The following is a 13280-nucleotide window of genomic DNA, read 5'->3' on the forward strand; positions in this document are numbered from 1 at the left end:
ATGGTGTATGTACACACATGCTTATGAAAACCACATCTCTCTCTCTCTCTCTCTCTCTCTCTCTCTCTCTCTCTCTCTCTCTCTCTCCTCTCCCTCCCTCTCTCTCTGTCTCTTTCTCTCTCTGTCTCTCTCTCCCTCTCTCTGTCTCTGTCTCTGTCTCTGTCTCTGTCTCTCTCTCTCTCCCTCTCTCTCTCTCTCACACACACACACACACACACACACACACACGTATGAGAATGTATGTGTGGTGCCTGTGTTTGTGCAGGCATGTACATGTATGTGCACATGTGCATGTTTGCATATATGTAGAGAAAACTTTCAATGTCTGCAACAGAGATGAGCTGTTATTGTTCAATACTTAGGTTATAGTTTAAATAAATACAGTTAGCATCATGCTACACTTAAATAGTTCTTATCTAAAGATGATTATTATTTTAAGATCAATGTAATGAGGATTGGTTAATAATTCATATTACCAAAGGGATGGTTAAATTATAGAGAATGATGTTGACTTTCATCCAGAATAGAACTGAATAAGGTAAGCTACAAATTGTTGTAACTATGATTTACCAAGGCGCAATGCCACCTGATACACAGAAACAATTTCCCAGACTCTTAGATCTTTGTTTAAGTCAAATCAATTGAAAAGCTAAAACTCATTCTCTCTATGTAATTGATGAAACAATTTTAATAAGGATGTATGTATCATGGGAAAAAAGAAAAGCGAATTGGCAAGTTACTTGGTGAGGAGCTATATCATCACTTCTATTCATCTGTGTCTCTTACCACCAAATATGAAACAGCCTTGTCTTTGTTGATAACATACACTTTTTATTAAAGGAGATATAGAGGAGAAGCATTGCATGGATTCATTTTTTTTTATAAGTGACACTCAAGATAAAGATTTATAATTTCAGAACCTATAGGCTGAAGAGTTTTTGCATGCTGGAATGAGATTGAAGAATTGAATCACAACAAGAAATCACAGTCTGAGATCATATCTTAGTATTGTTTTTAAATTTCCTGCTCAGAGCCAACAAATTATTTCTGTTTGACTCTTCTAGCAGTGGGTCTACTTCTGAGATCTGCCTTGGCGTTAACCTGGAGATACAAAGATGAATGTTTCAACTCTACCATTAAGTATTAGTAGACGGACTCTGCTTTCTCTTTGACGGTATCCTCATGATATTAATGGTGGATATTAAATACTTGAAATATAAACCACTACCAACTGATTCTGCAAATCAGGAACTGACTGCAAAAAAAAAAATCAATGTATAAGATAAAGTTAAATGAAATGTAGACAGCATGAAAATGGAGTTCTTTCTTAAACATGTATTTTCTAATCTTAGCCCAACATACATTTTTGTATGTAATCTATATAAATATTTAATGTCAGTACATTTTTAACAGTTTACCATATTGTACCTATATGAAAAGTAAACGTACTATTCCATAATGAGTTGTTTTTCAGGTAAGCCCTAGAATATTCCAAAACAGTGTGAGTTATTTCAATTCTTTAGGTTACATAACAGAAATTGATGATAAGATAGTATTGCTGGAGCTCTCATTCACAAACAAGATAAAACAAACAAACAAACAAACAAACAAAAAACAGAAATAAAACCAAAACTAAATTGATTGAAATCTTATTTCCCACTGAGTATATTTTGTAGTACCAGATATTATAGGCTAGCTGCAAGGGAGAAAGCTATAAATAGTTTCACCAGCCATAAATTCTGCCCCGTCAGGTAAGACATGTCCACTTATGTGACTATCAGTAGTATAATAATGCTGAGAGTGACCAGCCTATAGAAATCAGTGGTCCTTACTGCACAAGCTCATAAGCAGTTAAAGAATGAACTGTAAATGGTGATGAGTTACTTGGTCATCAAGAGAACATATTTCTCATTGCAGCATTGACTATAACAGGATTTACAGTGATGCTATTAAGACAGTTTTCTTTACATGTGGCAAGAGTTTTATTTGTACAAGCTGAAGTTACAAAGCCAAGGTAGGAGGTGGTTTGATGACTTAGTACTTCCACCAATCTTAGGACAGAAGAAATTGGTTTTAACCCACAGTAACCTTATGCTAAGAAACGTTACATGGACTTTCTGTCTGAAAATTTCATTTCGACAATGTGAATGAAGTTATGATGTCCAGGCTGATCCTTCTTAGGTGGTATTTTTCACTACTTCATGCATGTGTTTGTTCTTTTTCATATGACTTTGTTTTAACTTAAAGATAACATGCGCCATTTAGTGCTAAGTTGCAAGTGCCTTCCACGTGTATTATTGTTAAATCTTTCTCGTATGTATAAAAGCCATGATGCTTCACTTTTTGGTCCCTAGAGTTTCAATAATTGGCTGTCAAACCTGTATCTGCCCAGCACATACCCTCTGTCATGGCTTTGTCCATTAAGTCTTCACGATATCTTACTCAATCATAAAAGAGAGATAATATGTATAACAGCTTCATTGTTGATTTCTTTTAGTAGTTTGAAAATGATCGATAACCTTTATCACAGAACCTGTCATAATAATTATAGATTTTCAATGATGCACAGCATGTACTATAAGGTATTTAAAACACAGGCAAATAAAAGACTACCCTGTATTTTATTTACATGTGAAACTTACCTCAAGAACACTGGGACAACTGATGTATGTGACTGCATCTAATCTTTCTTTGCAGGGGTTGCAGTGATCAAAACTTGGGTTCCCACTACAAAGCAAATACTTACTATCCATAGAATCATCCTCCAAGCTATTTTTTAATTTTATTGTTTTAAGAGAAACACTGATCTTTATATGTTTGGGATGAAGATGATAAAATTGTCTCTAACAATCTTTCCTTAAGTCCTGACTTGACCGCTTTTCTCTACAAGGAAATAGCTCTAGCTCCTTCAGTATTTTAAAGTAGGTCCCACTTATGGGTTTGAAAGTTTATGTGCCCTTCAAAATCTACATGAAAACTTAATTCCCAGGAATGCTTTAAATACTAATTTTTAGATGTTTTATTTCCCCCCTTTGGCTGAGATTTTCAGTAAGTATCTTGTGCCTGTAAAGCCAGACCAGAGGCAAACAGTAGGGACCACCCTCCTCCCTGTTCTAAGTTTATAAGAAGAAAGCAACAAGGCACAACCTTGGAAAAGCAGAACTCAGATTACACCCATGTTGGTAGCTTAAGCTGACACTTCTCAGTCTTCAGTACTATAATAAATAAGTTTTTAGGTATTCATAAATATCTCAGTTTGGGGAGCTTTCTTTCAGTATCAAAACTACTTTAAAATCCTCCATCCTATTCTCTAATCCAATTTTAACAATATGCACTATTTGAAGGAAAAGATTTTGCATTAGCTTTTAATACCTGTTAACAAAACTCAACAGAAATATACTCCCAGTTGCCAATCCTATTGGGTTTCCTAACAACTGGAGCAAGAGGGCTGTCTTTGTCTCTCTTCCCTGCCATTGGATCCCCTTACCCTTACTGCCTGTTGGGCCTGAATAGGAAAGGATGCTTTCAGTCCTGCTGTGACTTAACATCTGAGGAGAAGAGAAGGGACTTTGGGGGAGGGACTTATGAGGGTGAGACTCAGAGGAGAGGAGGGACTGGGGGCTATGACCAGGATGTAAACTGAAGAAATAAATTAATAAAAACATGTAGTAATTTAGTCTATCCCTTTGAACTAAACAATTCTGTAGAGTCTGTTACACTTTAAAAATTTTCTTAACATCTGCTACCACCATACAGTCAACAATTAGAAAAACTATCCTACACTAAATTAGGAAAGATAATAACAGGCAACCTAAAAATAGCATATAGAAGTGTTTAAAGTTGTAACAGAATACCATTAAAATACATAGATCAGTGATTCTCAACCTTGCTAACACTGTGACCCATTAACATAGGTTCTCATGCTGTGGTGACCCCCAACTAAAATTACTTGCTGCTACATCATAACTATAATTATATGATGGTTATGAATCACATTATAAGTATCTAATATGTAAGATAAGTTTTATGTGACCATAGATTGAGAAACACTGACATAAACTGTTTTAAAGAGGAATGCACATCAGTGGGAACATAATGTTTTTTTTATTTGCTTCCTTTGTACACTGGTGTGTTTTTACAAAAATTATACCCTATTATATCAAAACATAGTAATGTTTTGTAAGTGAATTTAAACTGAAATATATGATGGTGTGAGTGAGATTTTTATTTAAGGGAAAGATGTTACTATTAAAGATGTGCTCATATTAATACACAAAGAAAAATATAAAATATCTCTCTTCAAGCATCATAGACATTTTAGCGCCTTTTCAATCTTTTCCACCATGTAGGTGATAGTATATTAAATATGTTCTCTTTAAAAATATTGATAAATCTCTTGTAGCATATTAAAATCTAGAAAATGTAGAAATCATCACTTAAGTGACATAAACATATGATAATAAACTCTCATTTTTTAAAAAAAAGATTTATTTATTATATGTAAGTTCACTGTAGCTGTCTTCAGACCCTCCAGAAGAGGGAGTCAGATCTTGATAAGGATGGTTGTGAGCCACCATGTGGTTGCTGGGATTTGAACTCTGTACCTTTGGAAGAGCAGTCAGATGTTCTTACCCGCTGAGCCATCTCACCAGTCCCAATTATAAACTCTCTTAAACTAGCCTGGTCATGCTGCTTTTTTCTTCTGATCTGAAAAGGTTTGAATAATTATACCCAATCCAATAAGAGAGACTAAAGTGAAAGACAACAATGTTTTCAGGGTAAGGAAAAGACAGAATATTCATGATGAATGAGTCTGGATTGAAGAGTTTTGGAAAGGAGCCTGAGCCTAACAATTGTGTTTATGCAAATTCTGTTTGTGGATGTGACTATGTATCTCAGATCCATGGAGACTCCACAAATCCATCAGTCGAATTACCTGTCCAGAAATGTTATCAGAGTTGTGTGCCTACTCAGGTAGGCAACCTAAGGGACTCAAAAGCTTGTGTGTAGATGGCTTCTTCTAAATGCCATCCTTCTAAAACTGGTTAAGTGTATTGTACAGGCAGCTACTTAAGAATAGTAAACAACTATTTTCATATAAAATTCCATTCTCAAACATTTGAAATGAATCTTATTATTTTATAAATTTATGTTTAAAAGAGCCCAAAATTATATAGAGTTAAAATATATTTCTAAAGACCATTGTGTATGTAGGCAGATTACAAAAACAGCCACACTTAAACTCCAATTTTTAATATTTAAAAATCCCTTCTGTTCTAGTCACCAATTTTGCAGTTCAAAGGTTTTGTTTTTCTGATTTTCTTTTCTTATGTATTCTCACAACTGCAAAACATCCGTGGATTGGCTCAAAGGCTTAATAATTGGGTATGAACATACCCAGTAGATCAGTTATGCTTTTCTTGTTCACAAATCAGGTTCTCCAGAATGTACTGAGAATTCCAGCACACTGGAAAAACAAATATTCACAAATAGTTTATTTCTGCATGTGTACGTTGTACACAAGAACAGTATTAGTGACCATTATAAAAGAACTAGTTTAAAAACAACTGTTCAGTGCAATTTAGTCATCCAACTGAAATGGTTCTGCATTTGTCAAAGAGGGCACTTATGTTGTACCCTTGATTAACATGGCCGATTTATTTATAATCTCTCCACTGTAAACAAATAACCTATTCACTCCCTGATCCTTATCTGGGACGCTTCTCTGCCTCTCAGCCTGGCCTGTCTTGTCACATGCTCTGACATCTGCCAGTTCTGTGGTAGACACTGTCATTGTGAAGTCTAAGTTTAAACATCTCCATCCTCTGGGAACACTCTGAGACAGAAATTTCCCTGACACTCAGAAAATTCAGTCAATTCTGCAACCTTACACAGAGTTCACAAAATGAAGTAGACAAATTTCAGGGTCTAGTCTTCTTATTGGTGGCCTATAGATTAAAGGTTTATTCTAAGAGAATTGCAGAGTAATCATATTATACAATAATACTTGTCCTGTGTACAGTTTAAGACATCACAGTTCCTAGATGTTGCTGCATGCCAAATACGCCAAATTTACCAGATGTCAACAGATATTACTTACCCGATGCCTACCATTGTCACACATATACACTAGCATGCATACACAAATAGAAACACACATGTCCAAATACACACTCAAACATACATACATACATACATACCATACATACATACATACACACAGACACACACACACACATGTGGAAACTAAATAAATGTTTGTTGTGTACAATCTTTGAAATAAAATATTAACCAAACAATGTACAAGCCAATAACTAGTAGGAGTATCAAGATTTTGAATTATGGTATACATTAAATATGAAACTTACATGTGTTTAGACTCTGGCTTCTAACAATGTTGTTTGCCAAACATCCATCACTTTATTCCTTACCCCCACCCCCACCCCCACCCCCTTGCTCATTGTCTAATTTTGGGAGGAGAAATACAGCTGACAGAGGAATCTTTTCTCTCTCTCCTTTCTTGTACCAAGAAATTACTGAAGCAAGGTGAGTGTAGCTCTCATCTCTCATCAAGACAACTCTTTGTTGCAGACAGGGAGACCATTACAGAAAACCACAACTTATCAAATTGCAAAGTTACCGAGCTCAGCCTCCAATAATACATCTCCCACACAATTCCCACACCCATGGCTCAGGAGTCATTGCAGAGATGAGAAGGAAGAGGTGCTATAAGAGCAACAGCAATGGTGTTTTCTAGACATGTCAGTCACCACATATGAGGTATCAGAAACAATACTATCTAACCAAGGATAAGAGTAGAAATAGTACCATGGATAAAGGCTCAGGGGGCCTCAAACTTGCACAGGGAACTGCAGACAAGTGAGAGATTCTGAGAGCAGAGGAGGTAGAGGAAAGGTGATTCAATACCTGATGTTGATCCCTGAAAACATTTAAATACAACACATATTGTGCAAACTAGGTTGATTTTATTAACATAAGGAGAGAGAGAGAGAGAGAGAGAGAGAGAGAGAGAGAGAGAGAGAGAGAGAGAGAGAATACACCGCACTCATGCAAAAACAACTAAAGAAAAAGAAGCCACAAATTTGAAGAAGTGGCAAAAAGATCTATACAAGAGTTTAGATGACTGTGGACATCCACTTCTATATTTGCCCACAGTCATCTATAGGATAGAACACAGAGACTTCAATGGAGGAGCTAGAGAATGTACCCAAGGAACTGAAGGGGTCTGCAACCCTATAGGTGGAACAAGAATATGAACTAATCAGTACCCAGAGCTCAGGTCTCTAGCTGCATATATAGCAGAAGATGGCCTAGTCAGCCATCGTTGGGAGGAGAGGCCCATTGGTCTTGCAAACTTTATATGCCCCATACAGGGGAATGCCAGGGCCAAGAAGTGGGAGTGGGTGGGTAGGGGAGCAGGGTTGGGGGAGGGTATAGGGGACATTTGGGATAGCATTTGAAATGTAAATGAAGAAAATATCTAATAAAATAGTTTAAAAAACCAAAAAAAAAAATGTTTAGAGGGAGCAAAGGGAAAGAAAAAAATGATGAGACTGTATTAAAAAATAAAATCTCAATAAAAGAGAAAAAAGAATGATTAAAACGCTGCTTTAAATTGTTCTAAATATTCTGAGTCTGTCAGACTACAGATACTACAAAGCGCTATGCATGGTGACAGTCTTTAATATCGTCATAGTGTGAGACTAAGGGAAAAAAATCAACTCTCAGTGGACCAGGCTCACCAACCAAAGTTTTCCTGAATACTTACTTCAAAGTCTGCTCCCAGGTGCTTTTTTCAAGTCCACTAAAACTGAGCAAGTTAACATAAACCAGACCGTAGCTTCTGGTTTCCTTTCCAGATTATTCTCTCTTCTTCTAGCCCATGGTCATACAAAGTTAGTCCTGTCTCATATGAATTGAAACTGTTCTCCTAAGAGACCACTGCTGTGAACGTTGGTCATTCCAGACTTCAGTCGAACACTTCACAAAGTGTACCTTCTGACTCTTGCCTTATATTCAAATTAAAACATTACTACCCATGAGACATGGGATAGGTATTAAATCAGGAATCTCTTTTTTCGGTTAAATAGTATTAAAGTGAGAAAAATAGATCACATATTTTTTAAAAAAAATCTGATAACATAAAATCCCTGATATACTGTCTATTCATGTAAGACAAGAGAAGAAATGGGCACTTCAATGAACAAATTCAACTGAACAAATTCAACTGAAGAAAATACATGAAAAATATATTTTTAAAACAATATGAAAATTAGACATAGTACATATATTATAATATTAGATTTTAGAATGCCAAGTAATAAATACTACAGAGAGTCTGAGTTTGCCATATATTATAAAACATCTTTTTAAATTTATAAGTGACAATTCCTATGTTCAGTCCCATCTATGTCTCCACTTTCTTTATTCACTGAGCACAACCTATTGAGTGTTTATAGTAGGACCTTTTATTCCTTTGGTTAAGTGACTACTGAATGTCATCTGTAGAATGTAATGAGACATGTCACAACATTGGGTGAAAAGGGGCTAGATTTATTTATTTTTTTTCTGTTCAGTGTCATATTATCCAATTTATTTTTTATTTATTTGTTCTAGAAATAAATATCAAGTCTTCATGGGCTTCCTGTGCATTACAAGAGATTTCATGGTTATGTGTTTCCCTGTTTTGTTCCAAGTTTCATTTTTAAATGCTCGTTTGGCAAAAATTATACTATTCTTTGCAATATAGCTGATGCTCCATATGCAGAATTGATGGCTCTATTCATTCTGACACTAAAATATTTTGAATGAATCAACTTTTTACTGCATACATTAGACTGTATTCTTGTGCACATTCCTAGACTTTTGCATTTACTAAAGGGGTGGGGTTTTGCCATAAATCATAAATGGATGAAATTTTTTGATATTTCAGTTTAATAATAACATCACACATTTCTTTTCATTCAACATATTTTTCATAGATCAGCTGATCACTAAGTCTCTAATAAAAAAACAGTATATTTTAGTAAAGCACCAAATCTTACACCATTTTAGGTAACTGACAGGAAACAGAAATTTTACTGGCTGGACTGACAGCATTGTGAGAGGTCGGTAATGATTTCCTTTCAAACATGGACTTTGAAAGACACATCAAATTATGAGAGCAAAATTTATTTTACTTCCCATTTTTATGTCCTTTTCATTTCTACCTAAACACAAAAATAAAACTGTAAAATGCTTCAGCTGTATTTCTGGTGCTTGTATTTTATGCCTGGAAGGCATTTCACATTAAGCTCCCAGCTGCCAAAACCTGTGAGTTTTCTCCAAGAATATTTCCTATGGAGAGTAATGACAAGAATGAAGTGACAGACAGTGACTTTAAAGTCAACCATTCAGTTACAGATCTGCTCTCCAAAATGTATTTATGTCCAGCAACCAAATTACATGCAATGGAGTTAAGTACTAGCAACCTGATATTGTTAATAATGTAGTCAACTAAAAATGGACTACCAAGCCCACTTACGAATGAGTCTTGAAATCATAAGAGAAGTCTCTTTACCTTGGAAAAGGGCACATTTATGTAAAGGGCCCTTTTCCTGTCACAGCAGAAAAAGAATGTAAGCAGTTTGCTGGATCTTTTTAGTTTAACACTGTCTTGCATGTGTTAGACAAGAGTTCAGTAAACAGCTATGAACTTTGATCCTCAGATCTTTTGCTGAGGAGGAACATTTTCTGAAGTGTAAAAATGTTAAAAAAAAATGACTTCAATGAACACTGGAAGAAAGGAAGCTAGGGGATTAGTAAAGAGAGAAATGATTGGTGGAAAGCTTGCAATATAGAAGAAGCTCTTTCAGATCATGTCTACTGTTCCCCCAGGTAATATTCAGAGGCGATTTCATAGTTGCAGAACCTGGGGACTTCCTTCATGTGCAGATAGTATTCTGGCTCAAAAAGTCATAACAGCTGAGACATAAACACTATTATAATCTCTTTTGTCATCAGAGGCAATAACATCTGAAGCACTGCATCGAAATATGTGTTAACCACTCATGGTTGTTTCATTCTTATTGCTACAGATGCACTAAGTCAATACTATAGATTCTGGCCTTCAATTTAAAATAGGTATTTAAAAGACTTCTTGTGAGCTCTTTTATGGTTGTTCATTTTACCAAAATGCTCACACAGTTCCTAAAATATAGTGGATTAACACAAGACATGAGACATTGCAGTCACATAGATCTTTGCTGAATCAATTCTCAGAGTGCTTTAGCAGATTCAAACACAGGTGTAGTATAATGTGATAGCACTTTGTTGGATAGTGACTATGCTCTGAAAAGTACATAGCTGGAATAGCATTTCCTTATGCCCCTTGGACATGTCTGGATCTTTACAGATCTCATGCTTTTGCAGGACGTCTTGGGACTAAGAACCCAATTTAGACCTAAATATATATTTTAGTCTACTTCAAAGATATTACTATATGGCCATTAAGAAGTTAGAAAGCAACAACAACTACAAAACTATCAAAAGTATAGGTTTGGTGTGCATGACTTCAGACTAGAATCACTAATAACCAAGATAAATTGTTTAATAGAATATACCCAATATGTCATAGATGTGCACTGCATCCTTCTAGATTAAAGAGATGTAAAATATGGATTGTTATTTCTATATTCAAGGATAATGTAAATTAAACCCAGCTATTAAAAATTAGTGGCACTGTAACTTCTTTAGTGTGCTTCTAAGCTTGCATGATTATAGTGTTTGACCCTAGAAGCATATAAAGTAGGAATGTTGGAATGAACCTGAATTTACAGGATTGATGAATTGGAGATAAGACATCCTCACCAGCAACATAGGCACATCAAGGCCAGCCTGGGCTAGAGAACTTGTTTCCAAAAAAAAATATTACATATTTTCCAGAGAAACAATGAAAAACATTGCAGAAAATATAAAATTCCAGGATACTGAGTTTACATGATAAAATAATTCTATCTAAGGAAGTTTCAGTACATAAAACAGGAGGTAACAAGGTTTATATAGAGAATGAATCAATATAGGAATTCATACTATTACATTCACACACTTACATTACAGAAAAGGAGGTGTCTTTTAGTTTCAAAACGGTTTAATTATTTCCCAGTTCTTTGTTAGTCTGTACTAATTGCAGTTTGTAGGATGTGCATTGTCTGTGAATCACTGAGCCATTGATTTTCACTAACTCTCCTTTGAGTCCACAAATGAAATTCAGATATTGTCTCTACTGGGGATATTCCTACTCTATCCACTTTCATAACTGTCTTAGTCAGGGTTTTTATTCCTGGACCAAGAAGCAAGTTGGGGAGAAAAGGGTTTATTTGACTTACACTTCCACATTGCTGTTCACCACCAAGGAGGTGAAGACTGGAACTCAAGCAGGTCAGGAAGCAAGAACTGGTGCAGAAGCCATGGAGGGATGTTCTTTACTGGTTTGCCTTCCTTGGCTTGCTCAGCCTGCTCTCTTATAGAACCAAGACTACCAGCACAGAGATGGCACCACCCACAAGGGGACCTCCCCCCTTGATCACTAATTGAGAAAATGCCTTGCAGCTGGATCTCATGGAGACATTTCCCCAACTGAAGCTCCTTTCTCTGTGATAACTCCAGCCCGTGTCAAGTTTACACAAAACTAGACAGTACAATTGACCCCTTGTCAACTTGACACACAAACACATCGATAGTAAACCTCAACCCTTAGTTTCTTATTCATCCCCAATATCTAAACAACTTTAAAAGTCCCACAGTCTTTACATATTAAAAGTTCGTTCCTTTTAAAATATCCAGTATCTTTTAAAATTCAAAGTACTTTAAAATTCAAAGTCTCTTAACTGTGGGCTTCACTAAAAAACTTCCTTCAAGAGGGAAAAATATCAGGGCACAGCCACAAACAATAGCAAAAATCAATCTCCAACCATCCAATGTCTGTGATCCATCGCACAATCTTTTGGACTCCTCCAAGTGCTTGGGTCACTTCTCCAGCCATGCCCTTTGTAGCACAGACCTTGTCTTCTCAGCTCCAGCTCCAGCTGCCTGTACTCCATGGCTGCTGCTATTCTTGGTGGTCATCTCATGATACTGGTATCTCCAAAACGCTGCTGTCTTCCACTGTAACTAGGCTTCAACACTAGCCTCTCATAGGCTCTCTTCATAGTGCCAAGCCTCAACTCCTTTGCATGACCTCTTCAATACTGGGCCATCAATTGCAACTGAGTCTGCACATTCACCAATGGCCTTCCATAGCCTCAGCTGCTCTGAATGACCTCTTCATGCCTTCAAAACCAGTACCACCTGGGTAACTCTTACACATTACCAAGTCCAGCCACAGCACAAGGTACAAACCTTGTGTATCTCTGGAACACAGCCTCTGTGCTCTCAGAAAACACTTCCCAGAAGATGTCTGTCACCTCAATGATGCTGGTCTCTTCTTAATCACCACTAATTTCTTAGCTCCAGCTACCCAGCATCAATAGTCCCAGTAAGGAAAAGTTTTCACTTTAGTAATTCTGGTATCTTGTTAATCACAGCTGATTCTTCAACCCCAGCCAACCAGAACCACAGAATCTTCACAATCCAAAATAGCAGTGGCCCTGAAAAGAGTCTTTAATTTTCCCTCTGAAATTTCACAAGCCAGGCCTCCATTTTCTGCACTGTTCTCAACATTATCATCCAAGCTCCTACACAACATCTCACAGAGCTCTTAACACCGAATGTATCTTCTGGCCCAAAGTTCCAAAGTCCTTCCACAGTCCAACCAAAAACATGGTGAGGTTGTCACAGGAATACCCCACTTCTAGTACCAATTTGTCTTAGTCAGGGTTTCTATTCCTGGACAAAACATCATGACCAAGAAGCAAGTTGGGGAGGAAAGGGTTTATTTGGCTTACACTTCAATATTGCTGTTCATCCCTGAAGGAAGTCAGGACTGGAACTCAAGCACATCAGGAAGCAGGAGCTGGTGCAGAGGCCATAGAGGGATGGTCCTTACTGGCTTGCCTCCTCTGGCTTGCTCAGCCTGCTCTCTTATAGAACCAAGACTACCAGCCTAGAGATGGCACCACCCACAAGGGGACCTCCCACCTTGATCAGTAATTGAGAAAATGCCTTGCAGCTGGATCTTGTGGAGGCATTCCCCCCAACTGAAGCTCCTTTCTCTGTGATAACTCCAGCCTGTGTCAAGTTGACACAAAACTAGCCAGTACAATAACTTATAATCATTTACC

General features: G+C 36.7%; 1 protein-coding gene across 9 annotated transcripts in view; it reads right to left on the reverse strand.

Annotated features, from left to right (window-relative positions):
* Robo2 (roundabout guidance receptor 2) overlaps positions 1–13280 on the reverse strand; it is a 1496637-nt gene that overhangs the window by 1087561 nt on the left and 395796 nt on the right. The gene's annotated exons all lie outside the window — the stretch shown is intronic.

The sequence above is a fragment of the Mus pahari genome, chromosome 12, assembly GCF_900095145.1.
Source record: "Mus pahari chromosome 12, PAHARI_EIJ_v1.1, whole genome shotgun sequence".
Classification (NCBI taxonomy): Eukaryota; Metazoa; Chordata; class Mammalia; order Rodentia; family Muridae; genus Mus; species Mus pahari.